Source organism: Sus scrofa, chromosome 7 (genome assembly GCF_000003025.6).
Source record: "Sus scrofa isolate TJ Tabasco breed Duroc chromosome 7, Sscrofa11.1, whole genome shotgun sequence".
Classification (NCBI taxonomy): Eukaryota; Metazoa; Chordata; class Mammalia; order Artiodactyla; family Suidae; genus Sus; species Sus scrofa.
The window spans coordinates 36,267,354-36,284,932 of NC_010449.5; the positions used below are offsets into that span (position 1 = coordinate 36,267,354).

A 17,579-nucleotide genomic window follows, 5' to 3' on the forward strand; every position below is an offset into this window, starting at 1 on the left:
GGTCAAATCAGAGCTGCAGCTGCAGCCTATACCACAGCCACAGCAATGGATCTGAGCCACATCTGCGACCTACACTGAAATTTGTGGCGACGCTAGATCCTTAGCCCACTGAGTGAGGCCAGGGATCAAACCTACATCCTCAGAGGCAGTGTCAGGTCCTTAACCTGCTGAGTCACAATGGGAGCTCCTTCATTCACAATCTTCATAATGAGTTTAAACTACAGTATTCAACGCTAGCAAAGGTGTGGTATGAAAAGACGCAAACGCGTACTTCTTGTTGGAATAAAAGCTGTACGTCTGTGGGATGCAGTTGAATAATAGGCTCTTTAATCAGCCCTTCCTCCTTTAAGCTTAGAACACAGACGAGTGCTTAGTGTATGGAGTTGTCCATTAAAAAGCGTCTTTGTCCCACACCCAAAATGGAAGCATCTTCAAGGTCCCGCAAGAGGGGAATTGTTACATAAATTACAATATATCCACAGGCTAAAATAGACTTTGAAAGGGTTGACTGGCATGGGAAAATGCTCACAATCTGTTACACTTAAAAATCAGACTCCAACACTGCCATGTAGTTAGTTTCTAATCATATCTTGTCCTCACCAATCCATAGAACTGTGACCAGCAAGAGAACTACCACAGGTTTTGACAGTAGCACTTCCTGGACTAGGTGGGCTAATAGATATTTCTATCTTTATTGTCTCCTCGATTTTCCAAATTTTCCTCAAATGGTCATGCATTGGATTTTCCCCCTGTTTGCAGTATTATTATAAAAAAAGAAAGAAGTCAAAAATCCGAAGTCACCCTGACTCCATTTATTAGCAGCCAAGTCTTCCAAGGCTTCGTTTGGAAAATAAGGACAATTGTACGGATGATACTTGGCAGAATTTCTGTGAAGATAAAATAAGAAAATGTATGTGACATGCTTTGTAAGTTATAAAAGCACTGTACAAATGTTAGTTGTTGTTAACGGTATCACACAAAATTAACTCCCACAATCTGAGAGAAAAGAAATCCATAATAGGATACCTAGGGCTTTGACATAGGAATGAGGAAAATACAAGAATGGGCTAAGAATAGAAAGAAGAAAAAAGGCCTCAGAAATCCTGAAGAGTACTCACCAGCATCTCTCAGTAAGCCCAGGGCAAATATTTAACTAGAAGCAAAAAAGGGAGTTCCTGTTGTGGCTCACCAGTAAAGAACCCAACTAGTCTCCAGGAGGACGCGGGTTCGATCCCGGCCTCACTCAGTGGGTTAAGGATCCAGTGTTGCTGCAAGCTGCAGCATAGACCATAGATGTGTCTTGGATCCAGCGTTGCTGTGGCTGTGGCACAGGCGGGCAGTTACAGCTCCGATTCGACTCCTAGCCTGGGAACTTCCATTTGCCACGGATGCAGCCCTTAAAACAAAAAGAGAGAGAGAGAGAAAACCTTACAAAGCAAGCAAATGTTAACAGAACTACTTCACTAGCAAGCCACATAAGACGTCTTGTCTTCTTTTAAAAAAAAAAAAATCTGAAAATTGAGACATATTCCTAAGGAAATCAGGGAGCTCACGCACTGTGACAGGCAGATGAAAATCAGAATTAACTTGGGTCAAAATGTATTGGGAGAGCAACTTGTGAGATCACCCTTGACTCCTAAGGAAAAAACAAGCATTCCAAGGGTAAAAACTAGAGTGGGGGAGAGGGGAATTTGATTATCACACGGTAATCAGAAATGACTCAGAAATGACAAGGAGGAGTTCCCACTGTGGCACAGTAGGTTAAGAACCTGACTGCAGCAGCTCGGGTTGCTATGGAGGCTCAGGTTCAATCCCCTACCTGGTGCAGTGGGTTAAAGGATCCAGCACTGCCACAGCTGCAGTGTAGGTCACAACTGTGGCTCAGATCCAATCTCGGGCCCAGGAACTTCCATGTCATGGATGAAAGAAAGAAAGAAAGAAAGAAAGAAAGAAAGAAAGAAAGAAAGAAAGAAAGAAAGAAAGAAAGAAAGAAAGAAAGAAGGAAAGAAAGAAAGAAATGACAAAGACCTAGAAAAAGGATTTGAATCTTCTTCTTATTATTATTATAATACCCTTGATGCATGGGTAGCTGCTGGCCTACACCATAGCCACAGCAACATCGGGTCCCTAACCCACTGAGAGAGGCCGGGGATCAAACCCGAATCCTCGTGGATCCTAGTCGGGTTTGTTAACCACTGAGCCACAAAGGGAACTCCTGAATTCTTTTTTATTTTTTAGGGCCTCATCCACAGCACATGGACGTTCCCAGTCAAATCGGAGCCCCAGATCCTTAACCCACTGATCAGGGCCCAGGGATCGAACCTGAGTCCTCATGGGTCCTAGTCAGGTTCGTTACCATTGAGCCACAACAGGAACTCCTGGATTTGAATTCTTCACCTTGCAAAGGAAGGCGCCTGTGTCTGCCATTCCCTCCTGCTTGAAACCTCCTCCTCTTCTAGGTCCTCAGCCCCTCACCTGTCCTGGCCGGCGGCTCCACCAACTCCCCTTCCTCTTCCTGATTCCACTCGGCACCTGCTCCAAGGCTCCTTCATTTCCCCCTGCTCTCGCCCACCCCGATTTCTCCCTGTACCCAGCTAGCACCTACAAATTTTCACCTCCACAGGAGTCCTTTCCTCAACTCTCCCACGATCTCTTGGACCCACCCCTGAGTTGAAACCCTAGAGCCACTTCCCACTAAGCTGCCCTACAGCCTAATGTGGTTGCTCAAAAACCAAGCAAATAGGAGTTCCCGTCGTGGCGCAGTGGTTAACGAATCCGACTAGAAACCAGAAGGTTGCGGGTTCGATCCCTGCCCCTGCTCAGTGGGTTAACGATCCGGTGTTGCTGTGAGCTGTGGTGTAGGTCGCAGACGCGGCTCGGATCCCGCGTTGCTGTGGCTCTGGCATAGGCTGGCGGCTACAGCTCCGATTGGACCCCGAGCCTGGGAACCTCCATGTGCCGAGAGAGCAGCCCAAGAAATGGTAAAAAAAAAAAAAAAAAAAAAAAGAAAACCAAGCAAATAAACCACAACGGGTTCACTGGGGCCTCATCTGCTGTTCCTGATAACAGACCTAGACCTGCTGGAAATCTTCGGCCTCTTGCACTTCTTCCTCTCTTCCCAAACCAACTCATCAGGTCCCAAATCCTACTGACACATCCTTTCATATTTTTCTTAAATCCCACCCTTCCCCCACCCGTGCCCGGTCCCGATCTTGATATATTCCTTGTATCGTCTAAATGCCGAACGTCCACACCCTCTCCTGACCTGCATTCTCCCAACAAGGCTTTCGATAACTAGACTATTTATGATTTTTTTTTGGGGGGGAGGGGTTTGTTTTGCTTTGTCTTTTTAGGGTCAGACCCGTGGCATAGGGAGGTTCCCAGGCTATGGGTGGATCGGAGCTGTAGCTGCCGGCCTACACCGCAGCCACAGCAACATCAGATCTGAGCCGCGTCTGTGACTTACACCCCAGCTCATGGCAATGCCAGATCCTTAACCCACCGAGCGAGGCCAGGATGGAACCTGTGTCTTCATGGATGCTAGTCAGATTCATTTCCACTGAGCCATGACGGGAACTCCTATTTATGATTAATAAAACTCTTATTTGTTTAATCTCCTTTTAGGTAACTTTTCTGTTACTTGCCGCTGAAGGCACTTCTAACTCAGTCATCTTCCCTACCAGAGTGAGAGCTCTTTGATGGCAGAGAACATATCTTCTGCATCGTTGCTTCCTCCAGCATCTATTATAGGACCTAGCCTATAATCAACCCTAATAACCATCTGCTAGCAGATGGGAAGGGACAGAAGGGAGTTTTCCAGCCCTCAAATTGTCTATTAAAGCAGACAAGACATGGGTGTTAGATAAAAACCACAGTGGTAAACTGATGAGGTGTTCTAGACCTAATTGAAAAATTTGATGTAAATAAATCCTGCTGACCAAATGGTATCCATCCAAGAACTCTGAAGGGGGTCATTGCAGAAATGTTGGCCAAAATGCACGACCTATTATTAATATAAAAGTCCTTGAGGGAGTTCCAAGGACTTTTTAATTAATTAATTAATTTATTTATTTATTTATTTATTTATCTTTTGCATTTTCTTGAGCTGTTCCCACGGCATATGGAAGTTCCCAGGCTAGGGGTCTAATCAGAGCTTGTAGCCACCAGCCTATGCCAGAGCCACAGCAACACGGGATCTGAGCCACATCTGTGACCCACACCACAGCTCACAGCAACGCCAGACCCTTAACCCACTGAGCGAGGCCAGGGATCGAACCTGCAACCTCATGGTTCCTAGTCGGATTCGTTAACCACTGTGCCATGACAGGAACTCCCTGAGGACTTTTACATTAATAGGTCTAGACTGTTATTTGAACCTGACTAGTACACATGAGGACTTGGATTCAATCCCTGACCCTGATCAATGGATTAAGGATCTGGCGCTCTGATTCGACTGGGAACTTCCATATGCTGTGGATGAGGCCCTAAAATAAATAAATAAATACCTCAGCAGAAACGAATCTGACTAGCATCCATGAGAACACAGGTCTGATCCCTGGCTTTGCTTGGTGGGTTAAGGATCTGGCGTTGCCATGAGCTGTGGTGTAGTTTGCAGACAAGGCTGGGATCCTGCATTGCTGTGGCTGAGGTGTAGGCCAGTGGCTTCAGCTCCCATTCAACCCCTAACTTGAGAACTTCCATATGCTGCCGGTGCGGCCCTAAAAAGATTTTTTATTAAAAAAGGCCTTGGGTCCTAGAAGTCTAGGTGAAGGTCATAGTCCCTCCCCACCTGCAAAACTGCCCACCAAGGAGCCTGGAACCAGAGAGCAATGGGTCTGCCTTCTGTTGCACACATGTTGATAGAATCTGTAGGAGAGATCACAGGACACTTAAGAAATAAGAACTCGGTGGAAAGTTGGCACGGCTCTTCCTAAAGGAAACGCAGAAAAAGCTAATCTGCAAATTCTCTTTTAAAGGGGAGCAATTAGGAGTTTCCTTCATGGCTCAGCGGTAACGAACCTGACTAGTATCCATGAGGGATATGGGTTTGATTCCTGGCCTCACTCAGTGGGTTAAGGAGCCAGCATTGCTGTGAGCTGTGGTGTGGGTCACAGACACAGCTCAGATCCCGAGTAGCTGTGGCTGTGGCATAGGTGGGCAGCTGCAGCCCCGATTCAGCCCCTAGCCTGGAAACTTCCATATGCCACATGTGCAGATGTAAAAAAGCAAAAAATAAAATAAAATAAAAAATAAAAATAAAAGGAAGCAATTAGAGAGGCCTGATGGGAAGAAGAGGGAGGGAGCAGTAGACAGGACATACTTAGAATCACTTAAAAATCTGTGGTGTGGCTTTAAAGCACAGGCTCTTAGGAGTTCCCATTGTGGCTCAGTGGTAACAAACCAGACTAGTATCCATGACAATGTGGGTTCGATCCCTGGCCTCGCTCATTGGGTTAGGGAACGAGCATTGCCATCAGCTGGGGTGTAGATCACAGATGCGACTCGGATCCTGCGTTGCTGTGGCTGTGGCATAGGCCAGCAGCTGCAGCTCTGATTCATCCTCAGCCTGGGAACTTCCATATGCCACCGGTGCAGCCCTTAAAAAAGACACATACACACACACACACACACACACACACACACACACACACACACACAAAGGCACAGGCTCATAAACATTCATCTGCTCTGGGAGTGGTGAGGCTATGGCCTCAAATCTGGAAATAGGATTAAATCAACACATGTCTTAATAGAGACTTGCTGACAGTGAGCTCCCCCAAGAGTCTTACTGAGACCAGTAGGAAGGAAAGAGTTTGGAAACTATTTGGAAGAAAGAATATTCACAGCAGCAACTCTTCATCTACATAGACCCCAGTCCAAAGCTCAGAAAACAGGGATAGGTGTTAGGGTTGCCAAGGAAGGAATGAGCAAGGCCAAGTGGGTAAAGCAAGAGACATTTATTCAGGCATCAGAGAGAGATAGCTGAGCTCAATTTGGTGCCAGCCCTGACAGGGACGAGGTGCTAGGTTTATAAAGGATTTGTGGTGAGACTCTGTGGTTGGAGTTCATGGTGGGAACTTGTGGCAGGAAAAATGAAGAAGGGGGAGGGGAAGGTCAAGGGACAGGTAGGGGGTCAAGGCCCCTGACAGAGGGCAGTTAATCCCTGTAGGCGGTTCATTTTTGCAGGCTGTTGTTTTTTCATAGGCCATTGTTTCCTGATGCCCAACTTGAGCGTCCACATTCTGAGAAAGGGTGTGGATCTGTGCCAGCTGTACCCATGTCGGCAGTAGGTCTCCAAGGTGAAGAGCCACATTTGGCAGATGGGGGGGGGGTCTGTCTCCATCCTCCCAGGAACCTATCAATAGGGTTGCCAGATAAAACACAGGACTGCCAATTGTATTTGTTGCTGTTGTTTGGTTGGTTGGTTTTTTGGTTTTTAGGGCTGCACCCGTGGCACATGGAGGTTCCCAGGCTAGGGGTCCAATCGGATCTACAGCTGCCAGCCTACACTACAGCCACAGCCACTCAGGATCTGAGCTGCGTCTGTGACCTACACCACAGCTCATGGCAACGCCAGATCCTTAACCCACTGAGCAAGGCCTCATGGTTCCTAGTCGGATTTGTTTTCGCTGTGCCATGGACAGGAACTCCTGCCAATTTTATGTGGATTTCAGAGAGGCAACAAATAATCGTGTAGGATAAATAGATCTCAAATATAAGCACACCGTCTGCGCATGTCGGGACACACTTACACTGCAAAATTACTCATTGCCTCTCCGAAGTGGAACAGTTAGTGGGTGTTCTGGTTCTTAGGGGTTTTGTGGGTTCTGTTTGTTAGTTGGGTATTTTTTGTTTGTTTCGTTTTTTGCTAAATCTTGTAACCTCAGACAGGGAAAATGGAGGGAAGCTGGAAGAGCTGAGTGGGGGGCAGCAGAGAGGGCTGCTGGACTGAACACTGGAGGAGAAGCAGTCCCACCTGAATCTGTGAGACATGGGCTCTGGGTCCTCAGGACCTTGGGGGTGGGGGAGGGAGGCAGAGGCGGAAACAGTGTTTAAGAGACAATAGTGCGGCCTAGTGGTGAGGAGCAGACTCTGGAACCAGACTCTCTAGGTTCAAACCCTCACTCTGGCATTTCTGAGCCTCAGTTTTCTCATCTGCAGACTAGCACAAAAGAAGAGAGCTCAGAGTTCCAGCTGTGGCTCAGGGGTAACAAACCCGACTAGTATCCATAAGGATGCAGGTTCGATACCTGGCCTCACTCAGTGGGTTGAGAATCCCACTGCAGCAGCTTGGATCACTGCAGAGGCGCACATTCAATCCCCGGCCCAGCACAGTGGGTTAAAGGATCTGGCATTGCTGCACCTGTGGCTCGGATTCCATCCCTGGCCCGGGATTTTCCATATGCCACAGGTGTGGCCATAAAATTTTTTTTTAAAAAAAAGATCAGATTTCCCGTTGTGGCTTAGTGTCCATGAGGATGTGGGTTTGATCTCTGGCCTCTCTCAGTGGATTAAGGATCAGGCATTGCCACAAGCTGCAGCATAGGTCACAGATGTGGCTCAGATCCAGCATTGCTGTGGCTGTAGGGTAGGCCAGCAGCTGCAGCTCTGATTTGACCCCCAGCCCTGGAACCTCCATATGCAGCTGCAGTTGTGGCCTAAAAAGAAAGAAAAAAACCTATCACCTCGTAGATTGCTGAGGACTAAACAGATCGACACCCATAAGTGCCTAGAACAGTACCTGGCACGAAGAGTTGTCAGTTACCGTCATCCACAGAGGGGGTATGCACGTTGGTGTCAACCTGTATCTAGTGGCTTCCCAAAGGCCAGGCTGGCCAGAGCCACTGGGTTGCCCATTTCTCTGTGGCTCAAGGCTTTGTTGGGTCACCACAGAGCACACCTGGGGGCTGACTGCCTGCAGGTTACAGGCATATAAAGTGGGGTCTCTTGGGGACAACCCTTCTCCCCATGTGTCACACTTCCTGGTCCCCAGCACCCCAAGTTCCTCCCTCTGCCCCTGCCAGGAGCAACAAGAATCTTCCTTCACAACATCTGGATCACCTCTGCATCCCCAAGCCCAGCAGCCCACAGCCTGATGGTAAATCAAGTCTCAGAGTCCAGAGCCAACAGTCTCTGTGACATCCTCTGCTGGGACTGCCCAGTAAGGACTGGCTGCCAGCCTCCCTCTGCCATGTGGACCATGGCCTGACCTTGCTCCTTCCTGGCTCCAGGCTCCTGGCTCACTGCTGACCACAGGGCAGCACATTCTTGGCCCCTCCAGACACTGCGGGGCCTCCACGTCTGTCCTGGCTTGACCTTGGATGATTATAAAGTCCTCAACCTTCTACTTGCCTGTCCCTGTCCTTGGCTCCTTGGTTCACACCCTCCTGCCCACTGGACTCACTCAGAGTGGGCTCTGTCTACCCTTGAGTAGGGGTGGGAGGGGCGGCAAGAGAAAGGAGCTACCAGTCACTGCTCTGGGGTCAAAAAAAGAAGCTCAATACAGCTACTGAATAGACCCCAGCTTCCTCTCTCTGCTTCCTAAGCCCTTTCCTTTTGCGCTCCAGAAGTGAGTACTGGCTTGGTGACCTGTGGGCAAAACATTTAAAGTTTAAAGATGAGAGTTTCCTGGTGGCCTAATAGTTAAGGACTCAGCAGTTGTCACTGTGGTGGCTCAGGTTTGATCCCTGGCCCCAGGAAGTTCTGCATGCCTTGGGTGCAGCCAAAAAAAAGAAGAAGAAGTTTAAAGATACACAAAAGATACACACAGTTTAGGAATTCTGTCCAGGCTGCTACCAGACAAGGAAGGGCTGAGGCCTGGGTGATTCAGGAGGATCACGAGTGCACAAGGCAGCAGAGTAAGGGGCTAGGTGGGTGATTCCAGAAGGAGCATCTTGGGGGAAATTTCAATTCTAACATCAAAAAGAAGAGAAACTGGAATCTTTGTACACTGCTGGTGGAAACGTAAAACTGTGCTGCCACTGTAGAAAACGATGTGATGATGCCTTAATATGTTAAATATAGAATTAGCCCATGACTCAGCAATTCCGCTCCCAGGTACGCACTCAAAGGAATTAAAGACAAGTTTTCAGGCGTTCCTACTGTGGCTCCGCAGTTTAAGAACCCAACAGTCTCTATGAGGATGCAGGTTGGAGCCATGGCTTTGCTCAGGGGATTAAGGATCCAGTGTTGCTGCAAGCTGCCGTGTAGGTCGCAGATACGGCTCGGATCTAGAGCTGCTGTGGCTGGGGTGTAGGCTGGCGGCTGCAGCTCTGATTGGACGCCTGGCCTGGGAACATCCATATGCCACAGGTACAGCTATAAAAAGGAAAAAGAGAAAAGAAAAACAAGACAAGTTTTCAAACAAAAACTTGAACATGAATTTTTATAGCAGGTCTGATCAAAATAGTCAAACCATGGAAAGTACCCAAATGTTGTCAACTGATGAATGGACAAACCAAATGCATGTGGTCACACAGTGGAGAATTAATCAGCCATAAAAAGAGGTGAAGTGCAACATGGGTGAACCTTGAGAACATTATGTCAAATGACAGAAGCCAGACACAAAAGGCCACATTCGGTATGATTCCATTTCAACGAAATGTCTGGAATAGACAAATCTACAGAGACAGAAAATAGATGAGTCACTGCCAGGGGCTGGGGGCGTGGGGAGATTGGTGGGAAACAGCTAAGAGATATGAGGGTTCCCTTTGGGATAATAAAAATGTTCTAAAATTGATTGTGGTGTTAATATACAACTCTATGAACATATGAAAAGATATTGAATTGTACACTTTTTTTTTGTCTTTTGTCTTTTTTTAGGGCCGCACTCACAGCATATGGAGGTTCTCAGGCTAGGGGTCTAATCAGAGCTGTACCCACAGGACTACACCACAGCCACAGCAACGCCAGATCCGAGCCACCTCTGCAACCTACACCACAGCTCACGGCAACACCAGATCCTTAACCCACTGGGTGAGGCCAGGGATCGAACCCGCAACCTCATGGTTCCTAGTTGGATTTGTTTCTGCTGAGCCATGACAGGAACTCTGAATTGTACACTTTAAATGGTGAATTTTATGGTATGTGAAGCCTATCTCAATACAGCTGTTTAAAAAAAAAAGTTGGCAGATGATCCAGTACAGACCTCCATTCTGTGAGACCAGGCTAAGAGAATCCAAAAATAATTGACCAAGAAAGAAGTGAATTCTACAATACACCAACCTGGAGTTCCTGTCGTGGTGCAGCAGAAACGAATTTGACTAGGAACCATGAGGTTGTGGGTTCGATCCCTGGCCTTGCTCAGTGGGTTAAGGATCCTGCGTTGCCGTGAACTGTGGTGTAGGTCACAGATGAGGCTCAGATCTAGCATTGCCGTGGTTATGGTGTAGGCCGGCAGCTGTAGCTATGATTCAACCCCTAGCCTGGGCACTTCCATATGCTACGGGTGCAGCCCTAAAAAGACAAAAGACAAACAAAATAAATAAATGTAATTCCCCAACCTAGCAGCTGTGAACAGCTCAAAAGGTGGGTTATGGACCCTTTTCTAGCCCCTCTGCTAAATTATTTTCCTCTCTCCACCCTTTGGTGCTAACGCTGCACCTTGCGAATATTTGTATCTCTCCTTTACTAAAACCAGATTGTAATTGCTGGCTGATCTGGCAGCTCCCCTGCTGGACAGTGAGGTCTCAGGGGCTGAGACCATTCCCATTGGTCTTTGTATCTTCAGTGCTTGGCACCTGGTTGGTGCTCAGTAAAGAACTGTTGAATGGAGGAGTTCCTATTGTGGCTCAGCAGTAATGAACCCAACTAGTATCCATGAGGACGCAGGTTCGATCCCTGGCCTCGCTCAGTGGATTAAGGATCTGGTGTTGCCAATGAGCTGTGGTATAGATCACAGACGTGGCTCGGACATCGAGTTGCTGTGGCTGTGGTTGTGGATGGCAGCTCTAGCTCCACTTCAACCCCTAGCCCAGGAACTCTGTATGATGCAGGTGCAGCCCTAAAAATACCAAGAACAAAAAACAAAAAACCTGTTGGATGGATATAAATTGTATAAATCCTGATCTCTTTTATGTAAAGATCTTACTGTCTCACAAGAAACTGGTTAACACCAATTGCAGTGGGGAGAAGAACCAGGTGGTTGGGGAGAGGGGTGGTAGAGACGTTTTTCCCACGCCCTAGAATACCTTTTGAATGTTATGCATGTCAACGCACTGCCTGTTCCTGACACTTATAATTCGAAAAGAAATTAATCTGTTTTTTAAAATTGTTTTAAAACGCAAGCCCTATTAGCAAAGACATAGCATTCAAGCATTTGACAAAATAGAAGAGTCGGATGTGACAGAGGTCTCAGGGGAGCAGGTGCAGGCAGCACACCCCTCAGTGGGAGGTTAAGGGGAGGGGGCCCAAAGCCCCTGGGAGAGACTATGAGGCGTATGGCTTCCTTCCTGTGACTTTAAGGAGAAAATCATACCTCTTCATTCAATCTTGGTAATGACATCAAATCTCCCTGGGCACTGCCAGCCTCAGCCATCAAACCACTGTCAGTCCCAGTGTTGACACAGACCCATCAGGATCATGTGGTTCTGAATCCTCACCAACACACCCGCCTGCCTCCTCAGGAGGCCCATCAGAGCAGCAATGGCCAGAAACCAAGAGAGAAGACCTCATCGCTGAGCATATTATCAACTGACTGGTATGGAAAGGGATGTCTAGCCCTCATCACCCAAGGGAAGCCTGGTCTTGCCCCTCTCTCAGGCCCCCCTCCCCCACAAACTTCCTGGACCCTCATCCTCCAAGCCCTTGGATCTGAACAGCGACCCTTGTGGCAATGAGAAAATGGGAAACAATGAGACTCTAATATCCCGAAAGACCCCAGCCCCCACAGTAAGCCAGCACCTGGTCAAAAGATGCTTTGAAGTTGCCCGTTGCTGTCCCAGCCTACCTGCCATGCCAGTAAGTGCCCTGGGGTAAGGTTGGTGTCTCTGAATCATCCTTCACCAGCGCCCATCTCAGACCTGTGTTAAGATATATTCTGAGGAGTTCCCACTGGGGCTCAGTGGTATCGAATCCAACTAGGATCCATGAGGACATCCCTGGCCTCACTCAGTGGATTAAAGATCCAGTGTTGCTGTGACATGTGGTGTAGGTTGTAGATGAGGCTCAGATCTGGCATTGCTGTGGCTGTGGCTGGGAGCTGCAGTTCCAATTTGACCCCTATAGGTCAAATTCCCACGTGGAAGCCTGGAAATTTTGGGTGCAGCCCTCAAAAGGGGGGAAAAAAAGATATAAACTGAGGCATATTAAAACTTTAGGAACTTATCTGAGCAAAAACCAATTCAAATCAGGCAGCACCAAACTAGAGGTGATTAGAAGTACTCTGTCTAAGGGAGCTGGGAGGAAAAAAAACTCAATAAAGAGAAAAGGCGAAGCAAATAAGGAAATTATTGATAGCCAAGAGCTTAAATCCTAGTTGGCTGTTTGTGATTGGTTCTCTCTGGGTTTCCCTTTCATAATCTCAAGGTTTTTACAAGCTTAGATATTAGTTTGCTTAGGTAGATGCCAAAGCATTAGAGCCACCTCAGTCTAATGGACTCTTTTTTTAATTAATTTACCCATTCCCTCTTTTGGTCATCCTCTCATATATGAGAGATTTGGTCTTAGTACCCCTCTCAGCCACCATCTGAGTTAAATGCGCTCCTCTCATTATGAAACTCATAGGCTATGATGTGAGACAGGTGGAAGAATTGCTTTAGCTGTTTATCCAGTTGTTCATCTTTTTTCTCTTTCTCCACGCGCAGTGAGACCATCTGATATGCTGCTGATGGCTGCAAACATACATTTAGAATCTTTTAGGGAGCACAGCACACCAGGGAGATGATAATGATGACTATTAAGATGATAATACCAAGGGACTGAAGTACATTCCTTAGCCAGGGGCTCCCATGAACATAACCGGTTGGTTATGGCATCAAATAAATCAAAGAATGTATCTGATGAGGTAGCAACCTGTGTTAGCCAAGTACCTTATGTGTTAATTTCTTGTGTTTGAGTTCCTGCAATATCAGAGGTGCTGATCCAGGTACAGCAGGAGGTATGTGTTATGGCACAGACTCTTCCTTGTTCAGCCAACAAGGAATCTAAAGCAATTCTATTATCTAAAATCACCTTAGCAAAAGAACCTGAGGACTTTTGTTGTGCAGCCATGGCCTTAGCAGTAGACTCCTCAATGGTTGCCAGAGTTAAGGATGAGTTTCTGGTCATATGTTCATCTGTACTAACTCCAAACCAAGGAAGAAGGGATGGTCCAAATGATGCCTATCCAGAGGGGTTAACATCTAGTAACCTTTTTAGTTGATAGTTTAAGTTCAAGAAAGTAGACCAATATTGAGTTTCGGAGGTATTGTGAAAGGACAATGGAGCAGTAAATATAGCGAGAGCTCATTGTCCTTTTACCCTCTAGCTGTCAAGACGATGAGTTGTCCGGGCATAGAAACCATTGCCAACCCCCCCACATAGAAAGGAATAATGTCCACAGGGCTTCCTCATGAATATTATACTCACGGATCCATTCATTGGTATGGAAGTCTTAGCATCATTCAATCCTAACTCAAATATGTGTTATTACATACTGAAAAACCACCTAAATATATGGGCCTGACAGCAATCCTACAAATGATCTGATTTACCACTTACACTGCTCTGCAGTGCCATACATATATTTTTTCAATAGATTTTGTTTTCCCTTCCCAGTTTGGGGTTAAGTTGAGACAAGGAATGGAGGTATGAAGATTTAGTATTTAAACTTTATGAAAGGAAAATATGGAAAAATTTAAGCACACTGTGGCCTTTGATCTTCTGGTGAAATTACTTAGAGTGTGAACTAAGAGGTCTCTTCCTCCATGTACTGATTTTGGTTTAGCATGACAACAACAGCATCTATTGTTTATGAAATCCTAATTATAGTGCTGTAATGTTCCCACATAGTAACAGAGAGAAAAAGCCAGTAGCCAATAGGCAGAAGAGGTAAAGGTTTCTTGCTCCATCATCTTGAGCTGTCCATCTCAAGATGTCATCTGCTTCTGGGGAGGAATCTCCCTGGTCAATCTTAACTTTAGATCTCCAGCAGGTATGCAATTCCAAGAGTCTAGAGAAGCCCTTTCCAGTTGGGAGATATAGGCCCAAGGTGCAAGTCCCTGAAGGTTTGCTCCCACCTGGGTACTGAAGACAACCTGGAATAGTCCCTTCCAATGAGGTTCAAGGGCCGTCTTTTCTAGGTGTCATTTCCCAAAGACCCACTGTCCAGGCTCTAAGTTGTAGAAAGTTCAACCATCAGCCAGAGCATCACAGAAAGCATCCTTTACCTGGTGGAAATACACTTTGGCATAATGCGCTAGAGCTTTACAATATTGACTCATATCAGAATTTATGAGTAGAGGAGACACATGTGGTTCTATCATCAAAGGCATAGGTCTTCCTGTTATTATTACAGGACTATGGCTTTGGTAGTCCAGTTAATTCCATTAGTTTCAATAGCTTTCGTTTTAAGTTACCATTTGTCCACCTGACTTTACCAGATGACTTCAGATGGTTAAGACAAGGGTAATGCCATCATGTCAGTGGTACCTTATTAAACTGCTTAATTATTTGTCCAGTGAAATGAGTTCCCTTATCACTAGAGATTTCTCTGGGGATATCCTATAAAGGAAGTATATTTTCTAAAAGTTTCTTAGCTATGGTTGTGGCATCAGCCTTTCTGCTCAGGAAGGCATCAATCCATCCTGAGAACATACAAACAATTACAGGAACATATTGGTAACCCACTGCAGGAGAAAATTGAATGAAATCTGTTTGTAAGTGTTCAAATGACCCAGCAGGTAGTGGGAATATTCTATCTAATACCTTAATGGTCTTTCCCAGGTTATGGGCTTGACAAATCAGATATTGGTCATAAACAATTTTGTAACCTTGAAGCAGTCACCCCACCCATACTTTTTCATAATTTGGATCATTTTATCTGTGCCATGATGCATTGCAGAATATAAAGCTTTTAGTGATAGTGTTTTCAGAACAGTTTTAAGAACCAGGTGGCCATCTGGGCCCTTGATGAGTCTTTATTTAATATTGAATTTGCACCCTCATTGGTCCCAATATTGTTGCTGCAACTAGGGTGCCTGATTTTGTCTTTGATATCAATTATAGACAGCATTGTTTGATATCTATAATTTGATATCAATTAATTATAGTTTGTGCTGGCTGTTTAGCAAGGAAGTCTGCTAGAGCATTTTCCTAATACTTAGGTTTTATTTTTCCAGTATGAGCTTCCATTTTAATAACTGCCATTCAGTTAGGCAATAGAATGGCAGAGAGAAGTTCATATACTTGGGGCCCGTTTTTGAATGGAGTCCCATTAGAAGTGAGGAGACTTCTCTGTGTCTACAGCATACCAAAGTCATGGACCACCCCAAAGAAGACCTGCTATTTTTATCAACATTTACTGACTTTCCTCTGCATAGCTGACAAGCCCAAGTGAGGACATATAGTTTTGCTGGTTGAGCAGACTTAAACTGGTGAAGGATTCCCCTTTCCAATAGTTCATATTGAGCTGTTGCAGCCAATCTTGTCTGATATTTCCTTTCTGCATTCTTAGCATCAATGAAGAGTATCAGATCTGGGTTTTCTAATAGAATGTCCTATAAGTCAATGCTAGGGGTCAATACTCAAGACACCACGTCGCTACGGTTACAGTGATCTATACCATCATCAGGCAAGGGCAACAGGGTAGAGCGAGGTGCAGCACTTAAGATGAAGGTTAGCTGGTGAAAGGAGAAGGATCTCATAAGATGTGAGTCTGTTTGCTGAAAAATGTTGGGTCAGATCAGAATTTAATAGACTCAACAGAACAAGGTACTTGTAAATATAAGTCATATCCTAATAACTGATTCAGCTGAGGCTTCCACCAATTTAGCTGCTGCAGCTACTGCTTTCAAGCAGTTTGGGTATGCTCTGGCTAGAGTCTAACTGTAAACCACACTAAGCAATAGGTCTGATTGCCTCCACGTTCCTGTGCAAGAATTCCTGGAGCCTCGTTATCACGCTTGCGGAAAATAAGGTGAAAGGTTGAGTGTATTTTGGGAACCCTGGGCCTGGAGTTTGTTGCAAGGCTAATCTGACTTGGCTAAAGCCTTGTGCATGATTATCTTCCCAGGGTAAAGGCTCTGGAATTGAGTCCTTGTAAGTTCCTACAGGGGAGTTACAATCAGAGAAAATTTTGGAACTCAGGATCTACACTAGCCTACAAATCCAAGGTAACTCCTTAACTGTTGTTTTGTTGTAGGACTGGGGAAGTTCGGGATGGTCTTTCTTTTTTAGGATGAGAGGGAAATGCCTTCTGCAGTCAAATCATGTTCTAGGAGGTGGACCTTTCTTTTTTTTGAAAATTAGAGTTTTTCCGTGAAGGTCTTATGGCCTTTATAAGCTAATAGCTGTAAAAGATAAATCACATCTACTTCTGAGTCCTGCCTCTCAGGGCTCAGCAATAAGTCATCTACATATTGAATGAGTGTAGAGTCCTTAGGGAACTGTAAGTTTGCCAAGTCCTGATGTAAAATCCATGAAAAATAGGATAGTGCTTCAGGTAACCCTTGTAGCATTACAGGCCAGGTATATTGTTGGTTTTTCCAAGGGAAAACAAATAAATATTGATTCTCCTTGTCAACTGGAACACTAAAGAAAGCAGAGCAGAAATCCACCACTTGAGTCATTTTGAGTCTGTAGGCACATCAGAGAACAAAGTATTGGGATTGGAACCTATAGGGAAACTTGGTACCACAATTTTCTTCATTGCACTTCGATCCTGGACCAGTCTCCCAGCTCATCCATTTAGTTTTGTCATAGGTAAGATCAGAGTGTTCCAGGGACTTGCTTGATTAAGTCTTTGACAATTGGTAGCTTCTGGGTCATGGACTGGCAACTTCTAGTTGTACCTTCTTGTTTCCGTGGATAGCGAGGCAATTTAGGCTGGAGTCTGGAAAGATCCATTTGGATTTTTATGCATTCAACATTCTTAATTTTGCTTCTATCAATTGAAGAAGAAGCCCATTGGCATTTAGGAACCTCTGAGAGACTGGGTTTTCATATGCTAGGGTCTCACTTTCATCAATTCCTCTTTGCAGAGAGCAGAGCAGCTCAGGTTCAGGAGGATCAAGAAATTCCATGATCATTTTCCCTCTGAATTAAATTTTATATGACCCCACAATTTAGAAAGCAAATCTTGGAGTTCCCATCATGGTTCAATGGAAACAAATCCAACAAGAAACCATGAGGTTGTGGGTTTGATCCCTGGCCTCGCTCAGTGGGTTAAGGATCCGGTGTTGCCATGAGCTATGATGTAGGTCACAGAGGTGGCTCAGATCTGGCATTGCTGTGGCTGTGGTGTAGGCCGGCGGCTACAGCTCTGATTAGACCCCTAGGCTGGGAACCTCCATATGCCAGGGGTGCGGCCCTAAAAAGGACAAAAGACAAAAGACAAAAAAAAAAAAAAAAAAGAAAGAAATTCTTCCTTAAATTACTAAAAT

General features: G+C 45.7%; 1 long non-coding RNA gene across 1 annotated transcript in view; it reads right to left on the reverse strand.

Moving 5' to 3' along the window:
* Nucleotides 219-17,579, reverse strand: part of LOC106504407 — a 44,536-nt gene continuing 27,175 nt past the window's right edge. The window contains exon 3 of the long non-coding RNA XR_001297853.2: nt 219-887. This is a non-coding gene — a long non-coding RNA (uncharacterized LOC106504407). The remainder of the gene's footprint in view (nt 888-17,579) is intronic.